Here is a 13333-nt window from a genome sequence, read left to right on the forward strand (position 1 = left end):
CTTGGATTGTAAACAAAATTTTGGGAAATAAAACTTTAGCTAAATATTTGGCTTCAAAATAAATATTTATTTTACAAACTAAACATTTAATTTTCAAATTCAGTATTTATTTATCAAAACTACATATTTATTTATCTTTTTCATGTCTAGTTGTTCAGTCAGACGCTCCATCATGTTGTCATGTTTCAGTTTTTTTCTCCATTCAGCAACAGTTGGTGAACTGGGTTTAATCCAGTTTAGTCTAATTGTCTTTCTTGCTACCAGCAGCAGAAGGTGCAACAATATGTAACATTGATGTTTAGTGAGTAAATCCTTGGTGTTTATGTCCAGCAGAAACAGAAGAGGCTCCATGGGGAGATCTGTCCTCAGAATGTCCTCAGTCTCCTGTTTCATTTCCTCCCAGAAAGTCTTTATTTGTGGTCAGAACCAGAAGACGTGTGTGATGACCGACCATTAAACACATTCCTCCAAAATCCATCTGTGGTTGGAATCCTGGATATTAGAGTTTTGAAAGAAGTAACACTTTATTTGACACAGTGTGTTCTATTAAATCTGGTTTTTACTTTCCAGTCAAACTCTTTGCACGTTTGATTTCCAATTCTTTTATGGCACAAAAATGCAAATGAGAAAACTCCACTTCTTTTTTATCAATCTCCAGTTCAATCCAGTAAATTTATGTTCTCAATTTGACAAACAATCCACAAATGGAGTAAAACTGGACCATATTTATGGTTTTGACCTCATTCCTCTTCAGAGATACCACTGCAAACTCGTTTCAATGGCTCCTCAGAATGACCAGTGGGACGCTCTGCTGGATGGAGACTGAACTACAACATTAAAGAAGTTTTAAACTCACTTTTCAGTTAGCTAATTGAACAAATTTTATTCTGTAAGATAATAAATTGCATGGTTACACAAAACCAATAAAAATGGTAATTATTTCCACATTATGGAATAATCAATCATGGTGAATATCTGCCACAAAAATTCATTCTTGAACAAGATGGCTTTTCCCAGAAGACAGTATTACATTTTAATAAAAAGTGGGGTGGAAAGAAAAACTGGTGAAATAAAAGATGCACATATGAAATTCACCATTTCTGGAACAACGACATTCCAACATATGTGAAGTAGATTTTTCTTTAAAGAAAAAATGTTTTATTTGCATCATACAGTCTTCTTTTATGTATCACATAAATGTAATTGTATCATAGTCAAGATGTTTTTCGGTGCAGCTGCAGAGGGTGTACAAACTAACTGAACAAGATGCGTCTGCTGAAGTTTCCCAGGCGGGTCGTCTGGGAACTTAATCTTCTCCTCTGTTAGCTGAGAGGTGAATAAAGCAACTATGTAACTCTGAGTTCGTTAGAGCAGATTTAGATTTTCGCCTAATGCAGAGTATATTTTTCCCTCTGTCTGCAGATGTATTAAAGATTGTTTTTGCTCCCTGAACTTGGACTAGAATTGTGCACTTCACACATATCAAGATAAACTTTTATGGTTAGTTCACAATTGAAAAATCTGAGTTGATTTCATCTGAACATTAATTCAATCTGGAGAGACTTAGACGGAGAAAATGGAAACCATTAGAAGAGTTTATTGACATACAAAATTTAAGTCTTTGGCGCTTGGGCCCCGGCTGAGGACATCGATCATCACAATCTTTGCGATGAGCTTGGATGAGCATTCCATATGCTGAAAGGAACGTCATCCCCCGAGACCAGACATTGGTGATGGAGGTGAAGAAAGGATGCAGCCGGAGAGCCGAGCGAGTGGAGGTGAAGGGGTGGAGGAGGGTTGAGCTCTGCTGGACAGCAGAAGACGCCATGGACGGTGCTATTTATCAGCTGGGACTTGGACAGTGATTGGACATGACGCGTCTTGGACCAGTGTTGATTAATCAATGGTGATGAACAGGAAGCAACGGTTGGATGATGCAGGTTGGTGAGAAGAGTCTTCCAGTTTGAATTTGCACCTTTTTCCTCACAAAGTGCAATAAGATCTATTATAAATTTGCCCAGTATAAATACACTGATTTCACTGTGAAAATTATGTTTTTAGTCTGTAGTGTAAGAAATAAAAGACATTTCCATACACGTCTTAAATACTTTATACAAAATATTGAGTGGAAATCATACACAGTGAGACAGGTTTAAAGAGACGTGACAGTCCAATGAAAACTCCAGATAAATGCAGTGATTTTATGGTCAAAAGTTACAAAAATGTGCAATAATTAAAAAAACCTAAAGTGAAAACTTAACTTGGCACAAGGAAATATTTGCTCCCATCAACAGAAACATTGAATTACTGAGGGAAGGTAAGAGGCTGGATCTGTAGTTTAATTTCATCCATTAAAAAGCTGCTGAAACAAAAAGAGCTCAAAATAAATCGCTGTCTACAGAAAATACAAAGAAATGGTAAATAAAAAACATGGGATTGATACTCAGCATGACAGATTACAGCTTACATAAAATAACTAAAATGAAAAATACAAAATGTTAAGGACATCAATCTGGAGAAACAAAGATGCAAATTATAACGATTACAAGGTAAAGAGATTAAAAATAAACATCATTTTTATAATTAAGGCCACTCGTATGAAGAGCAGAATAAAAAACAAAAAAGGAGAGAATGTAAACTTGTAATTATTCCAACTCAAGTCCTGCTGTGCAACTCAGTTTGTAACAAAACCCAAAAAAACTCAAAAATGTCAAAAAATGGAGCAGAAATCAGATCAAATCTTTAAAAGGGAAATAAATATACAAAAATAAGTAAAACGGTCATGACATGCAGAAAACAGAGAAATAAAAATTACCACCAATAGAGGATGAAATGAAGCGATGAGTTAAATTCAAACATTTTTCATGTGAAAACGAGGATTAGCATCGTTTCTGCATGACAAGGCATTTTCCTGCTCAAACTGTTAGAAAACAAATTGTGATTTGTAGTTTTTCTTTGCTAAGTGAAGTGAAATATTTGACTTGTGTTCATTAAAAACAGGGATTTCTTTCCTTTTACATGAACACACATTCACAGCTTGCAGAGTGTAAGGCTTGAACCACTTGGCCACACTTTGGGAGGGGTGGGTTGGATTTATTGCACAAGAACACTCGGGGCGGGTGGGTTCTTATTCGGCCCTTTGACAGGTTCCGGATGGGTTCTGTCTCCTCAGTAGAGGCGGACGAGACTTAAAAAAATGTGAAGTTGAAGAACACTGGAAGCTGGTGAGGTTTTACACAGCAGCCAAGACAGGTCAGAGGTCAAAGCAGTGCCACTGCATCAAGCAGAGCCTCATCTTCCCTCCTCTGCTGATCGGGTCTCGGACTTGAGCCGGACGAACTCCTTGGCGACGTCGTCGTTGGAGCGCTGGGAGAGGATCCGCATGGCGGTCAGGCCCGTGTCGTCCATGGAGATGCGCTGCCCCAGGGGGCACCAGCAGGCGCAGTTGCCCCTCTCCATGATGTCCCTCAGCTGCACCACGGCCAGGCCCACCACCCGGTCGGCGCGGCCGAAGCAGTAGTCCTTGACGCAGGCTTGAACCTCGTAGCACTCGAACCCGTCCTGAACACCCAGAACGCTGCAGAGCGAGAGCAGAACACAGGAGTGGGAGCACATGGGCTAGGGCGCTAATTGCAGAGCTAATTCCTGATTTTGTGCTTTTTCTGAAACTTTAAAAACATTCGTGCACCTAGCTTTTGCTGATCTAATTTTACATTTTAAATCAAAACATTTTACTTTGATTTGAGGTCCACATCTGCAGTGGTAGATCACACTATTGCTAATCTGCTAATGTGCTAATAGCAGAACAAATTTGTTGTGAAACACATTTTGATTCCCCTAAATCAGTTTTCAAGTTAAATTCTAAAGCACTAATGTACTTTTCAGTTTTCTAGACTTTCAGTTGAATAAAGTTTGACATCTGCTGTAGAAGGGACACTTCCATTAAATGCTAATGTGCTAATAGTAGAGCTAATTTTAGCTTTTTTAAAATAACTTTTAAAACTATTGCCACACAATTAATTTCTTAAAATAAATCCAGATTTTATTTGGAAAAGTTAAATTTGAGGAAGTTCACTAAATGTTTAGCAGAAACACTAAATGAACAATTAGCTGTGCTGCTAGCGCATTAGCTGACATTGTCCAGTAATTTAACAAGGACTTTGTTTTGTGTAACCAACAGTTTATGAAGTCAGAATTAAAAGAGCTTCAAATCCTAAATGTGTCACGACGTTTGGTTTTGAACTTACAAGTGAAAGGTCTCGTTGTATTTGGGAGACCAGCTGTTGTTCTTGGATTTAGTCTGAAATCGGCGCTTCTTGTCGCTGAGGTGCGGCCCGATCATCGTGACTTCCACGAAGGGTCTGAACATCCCAGACGTCTGCCACTTCAAATCACTGGCTGCAATCACTGCATCAATGACACAAACATTTAAACAGAAATGACACTAAAATGCTCCAGCTTTGATTTTATTGCTTCAAAATGAGCCCAAACGGACCTTTGAGAGTAACTTTCCGCTCTCCGCTCTTGGGATGAGTGTACAGCTCAATCTGCAGGGAAACCTCTCCGATGGGTTTGTCCACAGCTGAGCCTGGTTTAACACAAACAACATTTGGTCCAATGCAGGCAAAGAAAACATCGTTTTATAGAGTCATGCGACGGAAACGCAGGTTTCACAAAACAGAAGAGAGAAAACGATGAAGGGAAGTTGGGCTGATGATGATTTCATGGAGACCTACCCCTGCTGGGCTGGATTTTCTCATTAGGGGTTAACCTAATACCCTTCCATTGTGCACTGGCACAGAGGCAGCAGGAGATAAAAACAAGACAGCAACTTAAACAACCAAATCCAGGAGATAAAAGCAGCGAGGAATCTGAAACTCTCCCGTATTTAATCTCCTTTGAGGCGTTTTGGATCTACCCTGTGAATGCTGCGTGGTCACGAAGGTTTTGATGAGCGTGTCGGTGGTCTGGGTGTAGAGCGACAGAGCGTGGCGGAGCGACGAAAGCTCAGCGCTCTTCTCAGGAAAGTCTTCTTCAAGCCGTTCCCGCCCGCATGAAAGTATTGCTGCGTAGGAAACAAAACGAGAGGAATCAGCGTTCTACAACCTGAATGATTAAACTTAAAGTGGAGTTAATCAGACTTTTAGTTAATCAACTAAAAGACTCTTAAAATGTGAATGAATTGTATTTTTCTGTTTGACCAGAGGTCAACGTTTCGCTCTCACCTTGATGGTATCCAGAGCCACATCCATGACGGCACACTGCCTGGGCGTCAGGCTTTTAGCGTCTCCTGCCATGTGATCCTAAACAACCAAACCAAGACTTTGACTAGACCAATTCACAGGAGAAAGCAAACTCAAAGGCAACCTGATACCTTCAGTTTGGAAAGGTGTCCCAGTTCTTTAGCAGCAGAAAGGATCTGTGCTCCCTTCAGGAAAAACAGAAAAATGAATGATTCTTTTAGTTTTCAGAAGCCTTGTTTCAATTTTAAGTATCATATTAGTAAAGTTTGATGGAAATGGAAAAAAAGCATCGATACAACTCATGTTTATACATAAAGTGAGTTATTTATCTACTCTATATGTGATTGGATGATGTTCAGTTTGTTGACTCATAATTAAACTGAATATGCCACAGTCATCATTTTAAAACATAATGGATAAAAATATTTTTTGTGTTTGGTCACGTCTGTCAAAATGTTTACATTTCATCATCTGACACAATTACGAGTTGATCCATTTCAAAATGGCAGCCATGTTTCCATCCAGCTGTGATTCAAATTTTGAGAAAATTTTTATAATAATGTATAAAAGAAAATGTAAATTACACTGCAAAACCATAAGCTCTTACCAAGTATTTTTGCTCTAGTTTCTAGTGCAAATTTGACAAATGTGAATTACAACATTTAACTTTTCTTTTGGGATCAATAAAGTATGTTTGAATTAGAATTTAAAAATATCTCAGCACATTTTAAATAAGACAAAAATAACTTAGTAGTAATTTATCAGAAGAAGAAGCTTGTTTTAAGTCGATAATTCCTTAATATTGATTAAAAAAAAAAGTTGGCAGATTATTTAATTTAAGGGAAAATGTTTTGTTATAAGTGAAATAATCTGTCCTACACAAAATAAGTTCATTATATTTATTTTGCACAAAATTATTGAAATAAAATGAGATTTTAGTCTGATTATTATGTCCCTTGTAATATTGCAAAAATATTTTGATTTAGGTGAAATAATCAAATTTGATCAGCAATATTAAGAAATTATTGACTTAAAACAAGTTTCTATTTCTTGCTGAAAAGCTACTTGTGAGTTAGTTTTCTCATTTTTCTGCTGTTCTAAGATAGTTTCACTGACAACTAGATCAAAAACATTTGGTAAGGTTGTGTTTTTGTTATGTAATTCACACTTTTTGACAACATTTCAAAACCATCTGGATGGAAACCTGTCCAGTGACGGAGACGAGCGTCAGACTCACCAAGGTGTCGTTCCCTTGCGGCAGGACGATGTTCTTCTCCAGGCTGGTCATCACGATCCTCCACAGCTCCTTCAGAACGCGCTTCAGGACGGTTTTCTCACACACCGTGGCGAACAGCGTTAATCTGCAAAAACAAGACGTTCACACACACGCCGACGGACGAGCCGTGTTTGGGGAAATCCCACTGAACCTGCGCATCCAGGAAGTCCATGAGCGGCCGCAGCATGTTGTCCGAGTCGCCCTCCACCTGGTTCTTGGTGTTTTCGTTGAGCGGTCCTTTGATCTGGTACAGCAGCGACGCCATCTGCCGCATGCAGTCGGTGATGCGGCTCTGGAAGCTGCAGGAGAAGAAAAGCCAGTGATGCACTGGGACAAAGTGGGGGAAACGTGGGGGTGTGAGGGCGGCGTACCTGTTCCCAAACGTGCTGCTGAGGTCGTCCAGAACGTTGTTGAGCCGAACCTGCAGGTCGTTGAGCAGGTCGCTGGCCTCCGTGTCCATCTGGAGGAGAGAAACCTTCAAGTTCAAAAGGCTGACAAAAGGTTTTAGAGAAAGAAAAAGGAAAATAAAACTGGGAAGTTTTGGGATTTTACTGAGACTCAGAACCTGGAAGCTAAATTACTTCCAAAGCTGAATTATTACAAAACACCTGAGAGTCTACGGTTGCATTACGAGTCCGTTAAACACCTTGTTGGTGTAGTTTGCATTTCTACTCATAATAACATGCATGTTACAGTTCACCTCCTGTAACACGCATGAACTCACCTCATGATCCTCACATGCATTTTCTCTCTATGTGGCAGAAAGTTGGGAGGTAAAACAAGACATTTTGGATTAAATGCCCCATTTTGACACTCTTTAAGTGGAAAATTGCATATTAAGGATCTAATTTAGGATGTTCTGCTTGTGCCTACCTTCTCAAACGGTTCGTCCATCTTTGAGTCAGAAAATTGTTAGAGATATAAAAAAACACAAACAGTGTCAAACTGTCCTGAAGAGGTGGAGGAGCTGTATAAATCCAAATGATTTCTGGACTTTTTGGTAAATATTAAGGTGATTTAATCCCAGATAACATGTTTAACCCACCTCATCCTTCTCAGTCTATCACACATGGTTTAGAAAAAAATAAAGTGTTAAAATGAAAAAATACAGTTGAAGGTGACGTGAAAGTGGCGCTTTTATGGGAATTAAGGGAAAATGCTGCTAATCTAAAGAGGAAATCCTCACAGATGAGAATCAAACCAGACAACAAAACTCCACCATGTTGGATGTTTTAGTTTCAGTTTGGGGAAAATCTTTGGAAATGACTTTGGATTTGGAGAATGAAGGATGTTAAAAACCACTTTCAACTGCAACAAACCTCTGCCTCCATTTCCTCCCCTTCCTCTTTAACTTCCTCCTCTTCCTCACTTCCTTCAAACTAGGAGTTGCAGTAAAGAGGCAACAAAGGTTTTGTCTCGTTGCTTCATTCAGATAATTGTGCAGTGGTTTTTTAAAGTTATTTTTAAGGCATATATGCAGTCATGTTTTACATGTTTGCATATGCAGTGGACTTGCCTGCCATGCTAGCGCGCTGTTCTTCAGCTAGAAAAGCAGAGAAAAGGTAGAGAATGTCTTTCTCCAGCCACAATTACAAGAACTGACTTTATATTGAGTTAAAACGTGGATACTATCAGAGAAAAACAAAATATTACCATTTATTTTTGGTCTAGTTTATTGTTCAAGTACATTTGGACACTTAAAATAAGACAAAACTAATTTACAAGTAACTTTTTAGAAAGACATATGAGCTTGGAGGGAGTTTGAGATGCATTAAGTCTTAGAATATTCTTCTTAAAAAGGAAAACCTGCAGATTTGTCTGCACAAAAACTTTTGAATTTCATATTAAAATGTTAATTTAACAGAGTGATTCGTATTTTCCCAGGCAGCCTTAATTTTCTTTTATATGATTTCAACATGGTGCATTTCCTAACAATCAATAACAAATCAAATTGATATGATGTCAAAACTGGAATCTATCACTAATTTGAACACTTGGCCCTCAACATCAATGTTGGAGAAACATTATCGTCATTGATAATGTAATAACAGCAATAGTGTTACAACAACACTATTAAATAATAGTGTTGTTGTAATTTCAAGGCTGCTGTTTCTCTGTCAGATCCCCTCAGGTCTCCACAGCAGAGAGATGGATCACGGCGCTCTTCCTCCACCTCCTCGCCGCGCCCCATCCTCATCCTCCACCACCTCCACCGAGTTCTGATGGTCGCTTCAGATCCTCTCTGGAGATCAGACACCAGAACAGAGGCGGATCAGAACCAAAGCCAGCAGCTCTGCTGAAGCTCAGGAGAACTCTGAGTCCAGATGTGGACCCTGGTCTCCTCCAGAACCTCCTCTGTTCTGCTGTGGAGGAACTGTGTGGCTCCAGTTCTGCAGCAGGACCTTCTCAGCTGCAGCAGAAGAAGAAAGGACTTCCTGTGTTCAGGTTGGATAGAAACCTGGATATTTTTAGCTTGTGGTTCTGCTTCCAGCGTAGATGTTCTCCAGGGTTCTGATCTGGATCTAGTGGACTGTAGAGCTCATCAGGTTTCCTCTCATCCACTTTGAGATCTTCAGCCTCCTTTAGATTCAACCTGAAGCTTCTTCTGACAGATTAGCTGCAGCTGATATTTAGCATGATGTTTATTATTCTAGCCTCAGTTTTCTGTTCTTCATGTGACTCCACTGAATCCAACTCTGATGTCGTCCACTTCACAAGTGATGAAGATCCATTTTTCTTTCACTTCCTGCTGATTTCTTTCCAAAGCTCCATTTTTTCCAGGAGGATCTTCAATGTTCTCTTTAGATGATGAAGGAACTCAGACTGACTCCACCCGGCTGGTGCTCCAGGTGAGCAGAAACAAACAAACCCTGAAGTCATCCAGCTTTAGATTTGGACCAACTGAACATCAAGCTTCAGTAACGTCTCAGTTAAAGTTTGTTTCCAGATCTGAGATCAGAAAGTTCTGGAACAAACTGGTTGCTCTCCAGTTTGATGATGTTTCCAACCTGAATGTTCATCCATTTTTCTTCTCTCAGCCTGGAAAGAAAATCCTCTAAATTATCTGGCTTGATAAAAAACTGTTTTATTAGTAAAATCTTGGAATCTTGACTCACTCTTTGTGTATCAGGACTTTCACCTTGCAGTTATTCACCTGAAATGATGAGGAATTGTTTATTTTTGGTCTAAGAATAAAATGTTTTTGTAAGGATCATGTAATCACATCCTGGAAAAACCTTCAGAGTTTATCTTTGCTCTAAAGTTATAAAAACCCGAAACCTCTCCCTTTTTAACAGAGATCAATAACCAAACACTCTGATGTTTGCTTAATCTGCCAGTTTGACAAATATAAATGAACATCGCTTCAAAATGTGTATTTTATTACTTCTGAGTGGGAAAGTGTTTCTGAAATGGAGCAGGAAATACATTTCATAACAGCTGATTTGCATGTGATCAAGGCAAGAAGGCAGTGGTCAACACACACACCCAGTGGTGTGTTCACACACACTCTGCAGAACTTTGTGTTCATCAGGAGGTCGATTGTTTCAGGTTTGAGCTAAAACAGAAGCAGCAGCACTTCCTCTACAGGAGAAAACACACGAGGTCATGAGGTCAAGCTTTGTGACGGTAAATAAAACACATAAATAATCTCTTGGTTTGCCAAACTATAATAAAACATGATATTTTTTTATGAACAATTAAATAATTTTAGCTTGGATTGGCTCTGAACACATCATAAATCACTGATTCATTATAAAAACTTTGAATAGACTCAGAGTAGACTTATGGAAATATACATGATGAAGTATTTAAATTCAGCATTTCACTGAAAAAGTAATTAAAGTGTAGATACAGGGATAAAGATTAGCATGCTAACCCCTCAGGTTTCCCATCAGCCACTTGGGTTTCAGGATGACCAACATTTTTAAACATGGCTGCTAATTTTGAGCCTTTTAAACCAGATATGGACATTAAATGTTCCCTGTTAGAGATTCAGGTTTTAACTTATGGATCTTTGTCAGTAAATTTGATTTAATTATTGGGGAACAATAAAAAAATAGTCAAGGAATAAACTAAAATTAGGTTTTTGGAGGTGAAATGATTAATTGTTGAATAAAAATGGAAAATTAATCATGTAGGATTAATGAGATTATTTTATTGTGAAATTTTAAAACACATTACATTTGTACTTTCACTTTGTGTAAAGAGTATTAAATACTAATTGAATTCATATAAAACATGCAGTTTTTTCATGTTATTGAACGTAGGCAGCCTTCAAAATGAGCGGTCCTTATTTTTCTGTGATGCTTCCAGTCTCTGCGTTGTCCTGTTTCCCCTTGATTGTTCCCAGGTGTTTCTCGTTTCTGTGATTACCATCTGTGTATTTAATCCCACGGTTGTCCTTTGTTCCTCATCGGGTCCTCATCGTTCTTCACGTCATTTTGTCAAGCCTGTTCTTCTGTCCACCAGGATGAACAGTTGCTACAGGCGTTTGAGCCCTGGCTTCAGCTCAGCCATGCTGCCTGTTTTTGTGTTTCCACTTGGACTATTTTTACTATTAAAACCATCATTTAACTATATCCTGGGTTTTCTGCCTGCTGCTTCACCACCAGTATACCAGCATCTCTTGATAGAGTGAAGCTATGACAAGAAAATAAAATTAAAAACATGTGGATACTGGAATAATCCGGGAATAATCCTGGAATAATCCTGGAATAATCCTGGAATAATCCTGGAATAATCCTGGAATAATCCCAGCTTCCATCTTTAAAGGACTAGAAGAAGAAAAAGTTTCCAAGGACTCAATCAGAATCGTTTCAACAAGAAATAGATTGTAGAGACTGAACTATCTGTTCAACAGTGAGAGAGTTTCTCTGACAGGAGGAAAAACTTTAGACTCTTTAGACTCAAATCAGCTCAGAATCACTGAAGAGGAACCAGAAGTGGACCAGACCCTAAATCCAGGAATCAGAGGTTCAGTGAATGTGGTGTTGAAGGTGTGGAGGAGGATCAGTGAGTCAGAGGAGACTCTGTAGAAGGACAGAATGCCAGCAGGACAGTCCACATACACTGCTACTCTGTTAGAGTCACAGGAGGAGGAGAGACGAGTTTCTATGTTATTGTGTCTGACAGAGTAACCATGACGATCAGAGCAGATCAGACTCCAGGAATGATCATTATATCCAAACACACAGTATCTACTGGTTCCTTTCCTCCTGATTCTTCTGTAACTCACTGATATATTAACATATCCTCTCCACTCAACCTCCCAGTAACAGCGACCAGTCAGACCAGTTCTACACAGCAGCTGATGCCAGTTATCAAATCTGTCTGGATGATCAGGATATGACTGAAGCTCTTCCACACGTGTCACCTTCCTGTTGTCTTCAGACAGTTTGAGGTTTCTGTTCACTGTGTTTGTGTCGATGGTGAGTTGACAGGAATCTGATGGAGAACAAACACAATCCAGCTGCAGTTATTGATCATTTTGACACTTTGACTCCTGAATGAGTGATGTGACAGTTTGAAGATGGTTGAATGTGAGCTGCTTTGTTGTCATGAATCAGATGAAAAACACACTTACATTTCCTCAGACCTGGAGTCAAGAATCGGCCTCCAGCAGGCTCCACCCTGAAAGGAGGAGGGGGGTCAGACCATCAGTCTCTTTCAGCAGCAAACATGGACATTACATGTCTCTCAGACACACATTGTCCTCCACTGAGACAGGAACAGTCCAACATCTGGATTGCAAACTGCAGTGGATGTAGGAAGGACAGTTGGTGCTGCTGCAGCACAACTCATTTCTCCAAACACAGGAAAAGCTCCAACAGAGAGGAGAAAGGAAATCCCTCAGTAACAACCTGAAGAAACTCACTGAAGCCTAAAAGGACATCAGGAAACTAAGGAAACATTTCTGGAAGCTCCACCTGATTTAATAATCAGCATTAAAATACAATCAATCTAAACTCTGATCAACACCTGGATACCTGATCCATCCACACTCCCACACACAGATGAAGGAATGAAACACTAAACAGCCCTGCTGCTGAAAACCTGCTGTGGCCTCACTGTAATATCCAGAAATACAAACATTCAAAAGGAGAAGCTGCATCACATTCAACAAAGATTCAACAAGAATCAAAGATTTGATCTCTGAGCTCAGACTCACAAACCAGGGAGGCTTCCATCATCACACACCTCTGACAAACACCTCCAACCTTTCAGCACTTCCTCTACCAACCAGCACCACCAGGTGGCGCTGCACAGATTTACAATGAGCCCAAGAAGAAGAAGCAGCATCCTGAATCCAGCAGCTGCAGTAATGGCTTGTGAAAGTGTCCAAGGAGCATCTGGAACCAGATCCAGCAGATCCAACAGTCCAGAGAGTCTTGTTTGCATCTTTCCTCTAAGATTTCCAAGCTGCTCTCAGAGGGAAATGACATCATCATTCTACTGATGATGTCATGCTCTGATGTCACTGACCAGGAGCTGCTGGACTTCTACATTTCCAGCATGGAGGACAGAGAAGATCTCAGCTCTGATGAGGAGCTGGCCTGCCTTCACACTGATTGAGGGTCAAAGAAATATTTCCAGATGAAGTCAGACTAAAATGTTGGATTGTCCTGCTGTTGCAATCAGAGGCCAAGAAGAAGCTTCAAGTTCTTCTCCTGTTCAGCTCCACGTTCCTGTCAGAGACTTCAGCTCCTCATGAGGAGAACAACTAAAGCCTGGAACAGACTGACACCAACATCCTGACATCTCATCCCTGAACAAAGCTTTGCAGCATCAAGGTGACTCTTAGCACCATATGGAC

The 13333-nt window shown here is 39.7% G+C and overlaps 1 pseudogene; it reads right to left on the bottom strand.

Annotated features, from left to right (window-relative positions):
* Positions 1-4819: 4819 nt before the first annotated feature.
* On the bottom strand, positions 4820-7513 carry LOC129379597 (protein unc-13 homolog B-like; annotated as a pseudogene).
* Between the last annotated feature and the right edge of the window lie 5820 nt (positions 7514-13333).

Source organism: Poeciliopsis prolifica, unplaced genomic scaffold, assembly GCF_027474105.1.
Source record: "Poeciliopsis prolifica strain line A6 unplaced genomic scaffold, Auburn_PproV2 SCAFFOLD059, whole genome shotgun sequence".
Classification (NCBI taxonomy): domain Eukaryota; kingdom Metazoa; phylum Chordata; class Actinopteri; order Cyprinodontiformes; family Poeciliidae; genus Poeciliopsis; species Poeciliopsis prolifica.